Below are 14,713 nucleotides of genomic sequence, written 5' to 3'. Positions count from 1 at the left end.
TATTTTTGGCTTTCTCATTTCCGTAGGGTGGGAATGACTGGACCAAGTATTTGCAACCTCGACGATGTAAGCGAATCGACGGAAACAAACGTATGGCATTGCTGCAGTCGTACGTGGGACAAGTTAAAACCATTCAACTGGCGGCGCGGTACTTGGGCTTCTTTTCGACTTAAGCGCGGAAGTTCGCCCTTTGCCCTCTGGTACTCGCCGCTACCCGACCCGCGGCGGAGACAAGCAGCTCGCAAGCAGAAGGCCTTGGCGAGGAGCCCGGCGCCCAGGCCAAGGCAGTCGAATGAGCGCTGCAGTTTCCTTTCCCTTCCCCAACCTATTCTCTTTTCTCTCTGTGTGGTCTTGTCAGCGTCAGCTGGGCGCAAGAGGGAGACAAGGAGAGGCCTCATGGCTGGTGAAGGAAGGTGAGGTGGGGGTGGGAAAGTTGGAGGGCATTGAGATGATGCTCCTTCTCAGCGCTTCCAGAAAGGAGCAAGAGAAAAACGAAGCAGGAAAGGCAGAATTCTATTCGTCCATTCTCGTCGAGGCGGGTCGAATGACGCGATGTGACGTATGCGAGAATTCGTCGCTCAGGCGCAGGAGGTCAGTGCGTCAGTCTTAGTTCACCTTTCGCAGTGGTGCTGCATGGTCCTGCGCATCTTTGTTGTTCGACCGTGTTCTATTGTTCGTGCAGCTGTGCAGAAGTGATACTCTAGCCTGTGCGTCGGTGGTTATTTTGTTGCCGCCATGTGTGTGGTAGCGCCGTGTTTGTGACGCGTGCGTGATGCACGGCAGTACGAGCAGTATGCTGTGCAGGTGGCTAGCAAACACGTGTGTGTGTGTGAGCAGACCGTCACTTCCAGTGTTCATTGTGTGCGTGTTTTGCTGCAGCGGTTTTATCCTCGTTACGCTGATTAATTTTGGTGTCGCATTCGCGAAGTGATGGCTGTGCGGTCGCAACTGTTGCGCCGTGTTTATGGTGCGTGCATGACTTGTTAGTCGTTTTTGCCGCGCGCTTGTGCTGCCACTGGTGTGACGCCCGCCGACTGCGTCTTGTTTACACAGAAGCGCCGCCAACGTAGCAGTTCGCCGAAGGACCTTCGGTGGGACAGAGCTGTATTGCATCTAGCGTCGTATTGTTGAAGCCATCTGAGCCGCGTCGAATGTCAGGCAAGCTTGCGTTACATATTTAACTTGGCCTTCGTTTCGAACTCGCGGTGTAGGAAGGTAGCGCGGTTACTGTTGCTTGCTCGTCAATGGCACATGTCTTCGAGTACAGTACAACTTAATTGTCAATGGTCCACAGTCTGACTTATGTTTACGTTTTGATAGCCTTGACATCATGCATTCGATATATTTCCAGGGGCCGTACTTTTGAAGAAATAGCCGACCTTTCGTTTATAAGAATTTTTTATTTTTTTCCCGCAGCGCCATGTACGGAGTGACATGACTGCCTATCGTTCTTCTCGAGTTCTCGCTGCGCTTCTGTTGGGAATATGTTTCAGAAGATGTTATTTCTGGGCTGCGGTTATTTCATGGTTGCGGTTTCGGCGCTTTCACGTTTCGCTCCTTTTGCCTTTGTTGAAGTTGATTTTACGCCCGACGGCGCCGACACGGTATCGTGGCGCCATCTGCGGACCCGGCGGCAAACCGGCCGTGTCCACATTCGCTCTCGCTGGACCATCCTGGCGGATCAGCTGACAGCCTAGCTTTTGAAATCGATTGTTCTCCAACCTTGGCAATTTAATTTCTTTCGTTTGGCAGTGCTAATATAATTGGTACAACGACATAATTTAACTATACACGATACGTGCGTTGAGAGCACGCTGCATCGGTACGGCGGGGAAGCTACGGATCAACTGTGCTGTTAGCGAATGTGAAACTAGAAGCATTCGTAGAATAAATAACCATCTATACGACCCACTGCAATGTGCTAGCACAGGATCTTCGTTACTTTGTGTTAGATACGACAGAATGTGTATCCAAAGCTCTAAACCCCGCCTAACCGGTGACATAGCTCCGTGCTCACCGTGGGCTCCTTCCATTCGTCCGCTTGATTGTTGCTGCGAGCGAATTCCCTTTGCATCTCAGTTCACTAAATTACTTTAGTAAGCAGCGGATACGCGCCTGGGAGTGCGGGAAAGCTGACTTTTACAGAACTAGTTGCGCTGGTACTCGGGTGCATGTGCGATCGACATGCCTACCCATGGGCGCTGCCATACTGGGCGCGGTTTCGCTTGTTGCTATTTTTATTGTTAATATGCTTTATTGCGGTTGATTATTTTAAGTCCACACATTTACGATATACTAAATTAGTTTATGAGAGGAGGAGGAGGAGGAGGAAAAACTTTATTTAGTCCTATATTATTTGGCGGTTTTTAGACGTCTTCAGAGATGTCTGCTTGTTGTATCCACAAGAGTCTTCTCCGTCGACTTCGTCCACTTTTTACAATGGTCGGTTGCCCTCAGTCCAGGGCTCCGCTGGCTGCTGCCGCCCGTTGGGCTCGCTGTACCAGACCTTTCTGGTCTTCGCAGCGGTCGCTGGACAGCAGAGTCTCCCATTGCTCCGCACTCGGGTTTCGAATTTTGGGGACCACATCTATGTTTTGACATGCCCATGTGATGTGATACAGTGTTGGTTTTTCATAGCACCACGGACATCTGTCAGCGTATAAGGTAGGGTGCATTTTGTTTAGTATGTGTAGGTTTCGGTATGAACCCGTCTGTAATTGTCTCCATATGACAGTTTCCTCTCTGGTGAGAGAACTGTGCGGTGGGGGATATCGCATTCTTCTTCCTCTATAGTTTTCTAGTATGGCCGAGTATGCCTTGGGTGCTGGCAAAAGTTCCGCGGAACCGTCGGATGCTCGGAAAGTAGTGTATGCTCGAGCTATCCTGTCAGCCTCTTGATTCCCTGCCACCCCCATGTGCCCCGGTACCCATATAATTTTGTGTCTGGTCTTGTTTTCTTCGTGGTTTTTAAATCTGTCGCTCGCTTCGAGGAGTATACGAAGCGCGTGACGACCAATCCTACCATTCATGAAATTTCGACAGGCTGTTTGAGAGTCCGTGAGTATCGTTAGCGACCGCCCAGCTCTATAGCCCTCCGCCACCGCTAGAGAAATGGCTACTTCCTCGGCCTCTGCTGCTGTGCAGTGTCGGATAGAGGCGCTGGTCACTTCGCGTAGAGACGAATTGACCACCGTGGCCACTGCAATTTTGTTCTGTCCTCCTCTCGAGGACGCGTCTGCATACACAGTCGTGTCTTCAGGAGCGTATGTTTTTTGAATAAAATTGGCCCTTGCTTCTCTTCTACCTTGGTTGAGGTTAGGGTCCATGTTTCTCGGGATTGGAGCTACCTTGAGGGACTTGCGAAGTTCGTCGGGGATCGTTACCGTCCTCGCTATTTCTCGCATCTGCTCACAGTATCCGAGTCTCTGTAAAAGCGCTCTTCCAGTCGTTGTCTGCAGCAGCCTGAGTTTTTGCGACTCAAGCTGCGCCTCGCGTAGTTCTTCGAATGTGTTTTGCAATCCAAGCGCCATGAGCTTTTCTGTAGACGTGTTGCGCGGTAATCGGAGCGCCGTCTTATACGCTTTGCGTAGCAGGGCATCAGCTTGTTGTATTTCACTCTTGTTGAGGCACTGGTAGGGCAGGCTGTACATAATTCGGCTCACTACCAGGTTTCTAACTAGTTTTAGTGTGTCCTCTTCGCGCATGCCATGCCGCCTGTTGGTGATGCGGGTGATCATGCGTGTCACTTGTAGCGTTGTAGTTTTGAGCATGGTAAAAGTGTGACTACTGCGCTGGTTCGATTGAACCCACATACCTAATATTCTTATTTTTGTCTTTTCAGGGATGGGCATTCCTTCCAGGTAGATGTTGAGTTTCAGGCTCTCACTGGTTGGGACGGTCCGGTTTTGTTTGCCTCTCCACACTCGAAGCAGTTCCGATTTCTCGGTCGAGCATGCGAGTCCTCTTTCTCCGAGATATTTCTGTACACAGGAGGCCGCTTCCTGTAGTTTTCCTTCCTTCTCCCCGAGGGAACCGGTGTTCGTCCAGACTGTTATGTCGTCTGCATACATGGCGTGCCTGATGCCTTCGATCTTCTCTAGTTTTCGTGCTAGACCTATCATAGCTATATTGAAGAGGATAGGTGAGATGACTGATCCTTGTGGTGTTCCTTTGTTTGGCGCGTGAATTTTGTTCGATCGAAGGTCTCCCATGCCGATGGTGGCAGTTCTATCTGACAGGAAGGCTTTGACGTACCCGTGGATTCTGCGTCCGCAGTTCAGGTCGTCTAGACCTGTAAGGATCGCTTCGTGACTGACGTTATCAAATGCTCCCTTGATGTCAAGGGCCATTATGACATTTTCACCTGTTCGGGGTACGTTGCGGAGCACATCTTCTTGTATTTGAAGCAGCACGTCCTGCGTCGAGAGTTTTGCTCTGAAGCCGAACATGGTATGGGGTACATGTTCATTATCTTCCATGAAATTTTGCAGTCTTTGCAGCACCACCCGCTCGTAAAGCTTGCCGAGGCACGACGTGAGCGATATGGGCCTGAGATTTTCAATTTGGAGCTGTTTGCCAGGTTTAGGTATCATAATATTTTCACATGGACTTAACTTCAGCGTAATTTTTCGAAACGACTTCGCAACACCGCTAGGGCGACCGTTAAAGAAGGTAAACTTTGCTCGGATTCTGAGTATCGTAGTCGAATTTCGAGTGTAATGGGCTTTAAGTCAATGCTTTCAAATAGCAGAGACGAGCCGAGGGAGTCATAGAAACCTGCCGGAGCCACCGCCCTGGAGAAGCGCCCGATCTCGCGGCGCTCGCCGGCGGGCGCTCACTTTGTGACGGGGGCGTGTCTGGTAGTTGGTTGTAAAGACCCCGGACCGCGATTCAAGCCTTGGTATCGCTTCTCGGCCTTTTGGCTAAGATCAAAGTGTTGAACAACAACAGTAGGTGTCTGCAATAAAACTGCTAGGAAATGTACAAAACATTTCTGAAAAACACTCTGTTCTTATCAGCTTAATATCTGATACGGGGCCTATTTGGACCCAAGATATTAAACTTATTTTTGGAATGCGGCGGAGTGCTTGAAGCTTGCTTCACCTCCGCCACGGGTTGGCCCGGTATTGCACTGCCTCCGGGGTCGGCCCACTCACCCCACCACGGGGTGAGACTTTCAAAATCAAAAATCAGAGTTATTCCACAACTAAGAAGGCAGTTCTGATTGCAGACTGTTCTCTATGAAGTGTTCTCCTGACACCTGTGACCCCAACGTCTGCCTGGGCGACTATGGTGGCAGGGTCGGAGTATGTCGCACCCGTCTACCGTAGTGCTAGAAGGATGCAGCAGCTAGGTATAAAACCCCGGTTAATCAATCTGCCTTTGAAAAATCAGAGAAGATAGCACTTATTTTCACCTCGAGAGAGCCACTTATGTCAAAGACGAAAATTGGTTGTGTATGTAGATGAAAGAAAAAAAGTCCTTATGCTCAGGCTATTTTTTGCCAGTTTTGTTGAATGTGATGTTTAAAGTAATAACATGTGATCTTTACTAGGTATGTGTGTGTGTCATAAATATCTGCAGGCTTATGGTATGTCTCAACTCTTAATTTTTGCCTCTGCAGGACGTTACTTCAGCATTTGGATGTAATGCAGGTCATCTAGTCAAGGCCCGTTGACTGCTTCACCTGGTGAGTGGCTACACGGAGGGGCCAAAAAGAGGTGCGGGGGCGCAAGTGAAGCTGCGAAAGAAATGGCTGGAACATCAGACGGGATATACATGCCACTATGACAACCAATTGGTGCTGCAACGTCACACCATGGAGCATTACAACCTCACCAGAAAGACCATGCACTGACGTGGCTCAACTTGGGATGTGAAAAATGCAGTCAGTTAAACTGATAATTGGTTTGGCTTGACTCAGTTTGGGACGTGAAAAGTGTGGTCTGCGAAACTGTGAATTGGCTTGGCTTGAGCCAGTTTGTGACGTGAAGTGTGGTCTGTGAAACTGAATTGGCTTGGCTTGGCTCAGTGAAAAGTGCGGTAGTGAAACTGTGAATTGGCTCGGCTTGAATCAATTTGTGATGTGAAAAGTACAGTGCAGTGGTGTGGTATACGGAGTCAACTTCCCAAAGCAGCGTGGGCTGAGAGGAACACTGTAGTGAAGAGATTAATTAGTTCAGACCGGAGTACATTCACATCACATGGCGCAAGAGTGGCCAGAGTTTCAGCCGCATGGAAACACGGGTCACCGCAGCAGGGATCAAACCCATGTCCTGGGCTCAGCAGTCACACCTAAACCACAGAGCCATTGCAGTGAGAGCGCTGTGAAGTGAAATGCGGACGCAGTAACTAAGTAACTACCACAGGTGCACATAGCAATGGCCGTAGAGTCTAGATGACGCAACAGGCTGGAGAGCGTACAGCGAGTAAACTTTGCTCCCTCACTCCATTACCGAGGGGGACAATAACTTCAGGGTTGGGGAGAGTAAAAAGGAGTCGTCCCATTCAGGGCAGAGCTGAGTAGCTTGATTTCGGGATGAAAGTCTAGGCACGACCTGCCAGACAATCTGAACAAGAACCAGCGCCGCCAGCTAGTCCTAATTGTACGTATCGCTGTTGCCACATGTGATGAGCGCATAGCCCTCCTTTGTGTATTTCGGTCTCTGTTGCTTTCCTGTCTGACAGACCACAGGAAAACATTGCCGAGGCATTACCCGCCAGGAACTTTTCCCAGTAGTGAAGATTGAGCAGACACGACTCGAGGTATAGCCAGAAACTAGCTGTAGCAAATGGTGGAGGTGCATTTAAGATCCCTGCTATGGACAGGGCTGGACTATGAGGAACAGATGCCCGGGTCTGATGAGCATGTAGCCCCCCCCTTTCTTTTCTTGGCGGTCCCTCCACATGGCCATAGTACACTACTGGAATATACCCAGTGTCATTTGAACTACAACAAATTAAAAAAAGAAAACAAGAACAAAGTGCAGTCAATGGAGTTCCTGCACTAGAAATGCAACAGCATTACTACTAAAGAAGCCATTCATGCTCAGCCGAGAAGATTACGAAGGACACTTTTGTGAGGCAATCAATGTGGCATGGACTTTCTTTTCTCTCTCTGTGTGGTAGAAAGGAAGTGATTTAAGTATTGGAGAGTTGGGAAAAGATGGTAGAGAAGGAACATTTTATTTTCCTTTTCATCCCACATACTGTTCGCATTGCAATTTTAAGATTCCCCCCCCCCCCCCCCCCCCACACACACATACACACAAAGACTGGAAACTACGAAAAAAAGAACCTTGCACAATTCGTAAAGCAAATGCAGACCGAATGCCCCATAAGAGGCCCTTGAGATGGTGGGGAAGTCATTTTTGCAGCACAAGGTCTTCATTGTCAGCTAGGCTAAACAGTTGCATTAGGCGGGCCTCCTTCCCCTGCTCTCAAAGATGAGGCCCTGGGCTTCAGCCTCCTTAGCTCTCCCTGTAATCCAGCGCTAGCTATGGATAAAAATAGAATGAAGGGGAAGCGACCACTCACCGATAACGTTGAAACACAGTTGTGGAAAAATTACGCTGCAGTTACAGGACGTGCTAAAAGGTGAAGAAACAAGTAAAAACTTTGATGAGCACTTTAACGACCTGTTTTCTTCTGGCAAGAAAACTATCGTGGCAGCAAAAATAAGCAAATGACCACAGCTGAAAGATTTAAGGGGCTGCATCATTCCGGCCATCGATATGAACGACCAAAATGAACATATAACACACCATCGATCCGGGCTTCACGCTGCATCCCTACGTTTAAAGTGACAGCTGATGAAGATCTGGAGGACTGGCTCCACATATACGAAGGATACCGCTGATCCTGTGCAGGACAGGTGAACAGAAAGTGACAACCTGGTGTTCGCCTGGTAGACAGCCCGGGTCTGGTATGTGACAGCCTTCTGGGAGAAAACAATGCAAACATGAGCAGATTGGCAGAAAGCGCTATACTGCGCTTTTGCAGACGCGCAGATACAATAGGGGACATGTCAAAATAGGCATACATTCGTCTACAAAAATTCGAGCAGCAGCTATGTGAATGTGCCAACACAGTGATAACAGATGCAGAGAAGCTTTGTGACTTACTTCAAGGCTTGTGATCCGTGGTCATTTCTTACTTCAGCTCCGTGAAGGAGCTTCTAGAATACCTCCGACATGTGACACACGTAGGGGGCCGCTGCATGACATGCTGCCTCATGTCATCGAAAGTACTGGACTCATGGAAGAAGGCTAACATTATTTTAATTCAAATGGGACGCTAAGGACTTGAAAAATTACAGACCAATCAGTTTACTATCCATTATGTACAAGGTATTTACTAAGGTAATCGCTAATAGGATCAGGACAGTCTTAGACTTTAATCATGGCACTAGACTTCCCACATCATAGAATGCCTAAAACAAATGACCTGCTACTTGAAAATGTGCATGGTTTTCAGTACCAGCATTCATACCCAAACCCAATTATTTGAATTAGTTACAGATCTCCGTCTTACAATCCACAGCGCCTTGTTCACTGACACAATATTTATTGACTTTTCTAAACCCTTTGATTGGGTAGCCCACAAGCACCTCATCAAAAAGGTGCATAACTTGTAACTTGACCATAATACTACAAAGTGGATAGAACTTTTAGCTAACAGGCAACAATCTGTATTTGCGAATAACATCTTATCTGAACCTGAACATGTTAAATCGGGTGTACCGCAAGGGTCCATTTTAGGCCCACTTCTGTTCTAATTTATATTAATGACACCACGACAGAGATTAGCACCTCCATATGTCTTTTTTGCTGGCGATTGTATCATTTATAAGGAAATATTTAATCCTAACATCGTTGTTGCTTTGCAAACAGATCTAGATAGGTTAAGTACTTGGTGCAGTGTTTGACAGGTGGAAATAAACAGCAATAAAACCAAACAGATGACTTTGTCTGTACTTTATAAAACTGCAGTAAACCACTACATTATAAATGTAATTGAGCGCACATCAACTTTCAAATATTTGGACGTTGTTCTTTTCATGAACGTCAATTGGCATATCCATATAAAATATATAACTAGCAAATCTTTGACAAAATTCGGCCTTCTCAAATGTCGTCTACCTTAGATAACCCTGATACCAATTAAAGCTACAGGCCTACACATCTCTAATTCGGCCATCCTTAGATTATTGTTCGGTAGTATGGCATCCCCACCGAAGTATATTATCCAGCTCCGTAGAGTCTCAACTGTCTGTGCAAAATAAGGCAGCCCGCTTTATTCTATGGTCGTACTCCCCATACCAGAGCGTTTCTGTAATAAAGCAATCTCTAAACATTCTGGACCTCATTATACGACAGAAATTTTTTTGTTTATCATTGTTCCACTCCCTCTACTAGATAATTCATTTTTCGCGTGCAGGCACATCAGAGCGACACATCACATATCATCTCGTACCGAACGTGCGCATAAAATTTAAACAGTTTTTGCCCGCACAAACAAATATCTGAATTCTCCATTAGTCCTGGCTATAAAGGAGTGGAATGCTTCACCTGACAGCATTGTGGCCATCAATGAAACATTTTTCTGTTTATCATTACTAACATTTCTTGAATCTAGCGCAGCATTGCAGTCTCTTTGAACTTGCCGCCTTGTACCTGTGCTTTGCCTTGCACATGTACATATTATTTGGGTTTTGGCTTACTTCACCATGCCCACAATGTACAACACTGAGCTAAGACCGGCAGCAGTCTGCCGGCGGATAGCAACGGCCCATTGCTTTTGTCGCTCTATGTTCCAAGGCACTCTGAACATCTTATACCGTTTTGGCAGAGTTTCTACAGTTTAATGCAATTTCTTCGGCACTGTGAACGTCTGAACTTAAAAATATGTGTTGTAAATATCATGTTCACAGGCAATGCCAATGCAAATCAAGCCATAGACACGACCCGGAAGTCAAAATTCATGTTACTAAACCTCGCTGTGACGCAATGGCTGCCAAAATTTAGACGCCACCTATTAGAAGCACCAAGGAGCACTCTCGACTTTGTTCCGAGCTACGTGTTTGAGTCCTTTACGTATGTAATGCAGTCTGCTTTAGTGCGTTGTGCCCTTTTTCTTCAGGAGCACTGAGTGCCGACCCATGCGGCATTGACTATATATGCCGCAACTACCAGCAGCGCTTGGTCATTTCACACCCTGAAAAGGTTGGTAAAGATCCCTTTTTGTGCCTGCATCATTACAGAGCCTATAGATGTTATAGGTGTTGAAATGTTTTACTTTTTCCCTCAGCCATCTTCGTTACAAGCTCGTAGCTGCTGTCCGGAACCAGCGTATGCTACCACTGCCGGCAGCTGCAGGAGGGACAAGACTGTGCACCGCGCACTGCGAAGTCGGCTGCAGTCACTGGCACTGTGTCAGTGCCTGGACAGGACGAGGCAGCTGGGGGATCAGGCGCCATGCTCGTGGGTTTCGAGGCAGTCTCTATTACGACGAAGGAAGGCTGCAGGCAAGCAGCCATGCCCTTTATTTGCAGCACAAAGTTATTGAACATTTAAAGTGAATCTCATGCTTTTGTTCAGATCCTAATTGAAGATGATTGCTTCCTTATCGCCATGCTGAAATCCAACTGAGTTGCATTTCATCATGACCAACCCAGTTGGTGTGAACTAATGTTTTGACAGCAATGAAAACATATTTTTGAAGCAAAATTTTCACTACCCGTATCAGAGCGCAGCTTTACGTGGCTCCACATAGCCTATTTCTGCGCATGCGCATGATGTCACAGCCAAGGCCAGCGGCCAGCTCCCTCGCCAAGCTCTGCCAGTGTTGCCTAGCAACGCTTAGAAGGTGTGCGACTCCTCTTTAAAATACAAAATTAGTCTCCACCGGGAATCGAACCTCCATCCCTTGGATCCCCAGCCCAGCGCTTTACCACTACGTCACGCCCCGCATCGTGAAAAGCTCTTCATAATTCCCCTTGTCTACTGTGAGGTTGATAGCAGGATCCCGCCAGTGACAGATGCTGCGCCTTTCCTTTCCTATACACAAATTATAGAACGGCGGTGAACTTTCAATGAAATGCTGGTTGTGTTCGACAAGGGGCGCGCGATGTACCATCGCACGTCGACACAAGGCGATTAATGTACACTATATGAAGCTGGCCCCACCAGGCGTCCAATCCAGGCGTCAGTGCGCCCTTTAATTTGCTGCTTCCTCGAACGTCGCACCACACAGCAGACAGAAGCAGACCCAGATATCTAGTAGGCGTTAGTACAGCAGGCATTAGCAGCGTTTGAAATCGATTTACAGGATAGAAAAGGTGCATTTTCTGTCGCAATTCTCCACGTACACATGTACCATGCCATAAAGGAAGGAAGGAATGTGAAACAGTAGTCATCCTCTTTACTCGAAGCAGCATTCACAGCCACATTCGCAACAAATGCATAGCAGAATGTGGCACTCAGGCTTTCACCTGCCACTTTAGTTGCTAAAGTGTCTCGTAATTTTTTGAACACTAGTTGAATATTTTTCTCGGCAATATCTGCTTTGCTTTGCATCGCATAATTTTTGTCTTCAATTTTAGGAATTCAGACAGAGGCTGCTTTGTCTATCAGTTGTAACCAACTGAGCGCTGAATGAGAGAAACAGACAAAAAGTGTGCGACTTGAGCAGGTGGAACAGGAGGGGTAATGACTGAGGTCAAGGATACATTTTACACTGGTACGTGAGGGGTTACTCCCCTTTCTGCATTCCAGTGTTATAACTTGGAAATTGGCGCAGAATGAGTCCAAATTCATTTAACCATTCTATATAGTGCTCTTAGGTCAGAATATTATGTGCAAACACAACTTTCACTACAGGTTTCAATTTTTACCAGGATTCACCGATAATCATTTTCTTTTCTTTCCAGGTCTGTTGAAAGCTTTTTGTTCTTTGCCCTTCCTGCGTCGGTTGTGGCAGGCCTGCCCCGCATTCAAACTATGGTGCCCCAAGAAACACAGGAGTAGAAGCACTGCTCCAAACTACTTTCCCGGCTCCAAAGCAAAATACTGCTCCAAAACTGCTCCAAACAAGCTGCCTAAGTGCACTGACATCACATTTAGCAGAACAAGTGCTCTTGCAACACAGTGTGCATGATCGTGGTGTATACTCGGTATAGGGGCTGCCATACTCGAAACAATGGTAGCACACCGGTGGCAGAGGTATAACACATCTTGCACTGGGCCTGATACAAATAAACATATATTATACTCTAGAAAAGAATGAAGCATAATAAATGTTTGTTCGCAAGTAAATTTAAGATGAGCCACAAGCAGCTGGAGAGAATTAATTGCAAAAAAATGATCTGTCCACTTAACACAGCACCAAATGTATGCTTTCCAATCACCAGTGATGAAAGAAGTCAGAGCAGAGCAGCGAGGGAAGCGGAGTGGACAGTGCAAACTACCATAAGCTGTTAAGAAACTTGTGAGGCTACAAAGAACTGCACCTGTGAAAACAAGCAGGTACTTCAACATCGAGCCTCTTTGTTAGTAACAAGTGTGTCAAGAACATGCCAGATAAATGCATACTTGAAGCATTATGGAGGGGATGCTATGAAGGTGCCAATCACTAGAAATGTTCTCAAGAGTATTTTAAAGCCATACAGGCCTATTGCTGATTTATTGAAACAAAGGAAGCTTCAGCATCACTCAAACAAAACATGAGGCACCAGGCAGTGAAGTACAGAACCTGAGGGGGGAAAAGGCTGCCCTTCAGTGTTTCCCATCCTCGCTGAAGTCACTACTGACCGGTGCTCAGACATTTATCAGCAGAGGCATAGGATCAAGAAGGATATATGCACAAGATAAAGAGCAGAGATGTGCTACTCATTGATGTGAGCTCTCAACTAGTGGCATTTCATGAGTACATCAAAGTTGTGGGCTCCATCTTTGAATCTATCAAGTTAAAGTAGTCTAAAGCTTTTAGTCAAGCGTAATGTTCAGTTACGAACTGTAGAAGCAAGCATTTCGTTTACTGCTAGTATGTTCCAAATTGTTTCGCAGGTCATTTGTGTTATTTAAGCCTGTGTACAAGTTTTTTTGCATAATCATCAAAGCATTGAATGTTGAAATAAAAAGGAATTAATTTAAATTTTTTGTATGTTAGGAAGAGAAAACTGTTACCATGTAAGCATTTCACCTTGGAAACATGCTCCAGAACATAATTTGAATGCTCCTGAACTTATTTTTATTGCTCTAAAGCTGCTCCAAAATATCTTTATTACTGTTCCATGAGCTACTCCAATATACTTGAGCCTGCTTCCACCCCTGAACACAGTAATTTTTATTTCTGGTGCATCTTAGACACGCTTTTCTTGTAAGGGACCTGCTTCTTTTTGTCGTGTTGCACTGTGACATCCATTTTGAAGCTTTGGCTGAAGCCCATGAAGGCTTTGTGCAAGCAGCTAATGCGGTTTCCGAATCCGGCTGTTGCCCAGTCATGGCTGACGGCGGATAGCCACTTCTTTCCGAAGCTGTGTTGCACAGCATCATTGACTGCACAGAAGTATCAGTGCCAAGGTATGTCTGCATTGTGAACACAGCAAAATTTATTCAGCGCTGTGTAGAACCTGATTTTTGGGCCCAATAGTGAAACATTAGTTTTATGTCTACAGTCATTCAACCTGAGCATGCAGCAAGTGTGGAGCAATAATAAACAGGATTCGACATTGAAGCTTCCTGTGTGTGTCAGCCCACATGGAGCAGTTACGTTTATATCCCCAGGGTATGGAGGCAGAGCTAGAGACAAGCAGATCACATTAGAAAATGGCTTATTTAGTGGTATTCTTTTCAAAGTCGTCACATTTCAATTTTAGCATTATGGAAAGCTTCACTGTTTTTCATCTTTGCTCATACAGCATTGAACTAATTTCTACGAAGCAAAGCCTTCGCAAAATCTGGTTTTAAGATTTCTTAAAAGCTGAACACTCTGTACAAATAAATGCTGTCATCTAGAGCTTAGATGTAATGCATGCTTATGAATCGTCGTATTGCTTAAATGAAGTGAGTTTCACATTTTTACAAGGGTCTACTGGACATACTTGATGAAGGTGACCAGGTGCTGGCTGATAGAGGTTTCCTCCTTCATGAAGAGTTTTTTTTTTAAAGGAGTGCATCTTATCACTCCTGCCTTTGCGAAAGGAAAGCTGCAGCTTCCTGAAGATGGAGGTGGTGAAGTCCAGCCATGTATCCTCATCTAGAGTCTTAGTTGAGAGGGCCATTGGTCACTTTGAAAAGGGGAAAATGCTACCAGGAACTGTTTATTTACAACCCTGGCCCAAATTTTGAAGACTAGCCGACTGTTATTGCTGGGCTGACAAACATGGCACCATCCCTGGCAGCAAAATGTAAGCATTCATTTGCTTAGGTTTAAACAGGTGCATCAAAAGTAAAAAGAAGTGTGCAAGAGGTGCCTCAACTAAGAAACCTGCATGCCAGCGCGCTCTATCAGCAGATGTGCAGCAGAGAGAGAGAGGGTATCCGCGAATCTGGCTGACCCATCTCAATGTTGTAATGCTCACCTTATCTTCTTCGTAAAACAATTCAAATTGCTTGAAATGTTTATTTGTGACTGCATTACTCAATTGTTTGCCAGTGCAGCTCCACCAAACATAGCTTCTAGTCAACATTTTCAAGTTTCATATGTCTTGGTG

General features: G+C 46.2%; 1 long non-coding RNA gene and 1 pseudogene across 1 annotated transcript; both read left to right on the top strand.

Annotated features, from left to right (window-relative positions):
* Positions 1-1,067: 1,067 nt before the first annotated feature.
* On the top strand, positions 1,068-10,459 carry LOC146186941 (uncharacterized). The gene is made up of 4 exons (XR_014708184.1): positions 1,068-1,158; positions 5,624-5,689; positions 10,141-10,223; positions 10,309-10,459. It is a non-coding gene; the product is annotated as an uncharacterized LOC146186941 (long non-coding RNA).
* LOC146186942 (U2 spliceosomal RNA) lies at positions 4,985-5,157 on the top strand (annotated as a pseudogene).
* Positions 10,460-14,713: the final 4,254 nt, after the last annotated feature.

This window comes from Amblyomma maculatum, chromosome 6 (genome assembly GCF_055883805.1).
Source record: "Amblyomma maculatum isolate TAMU_Amacu chromosome 6, ASM5588380v1, whole genome shotgun sequence".
Lineage (NCBI taxonomy): Eukaryota > Metazoa > Arthropoda > Arachnida > Ixodida > Ixodidae > Amblyomma > Amblyomma maculatum.
Note: the sequence above shows the minus strand (reverse complement) of the source record. Positions and strands in the feature narration are given on the sequence as shown.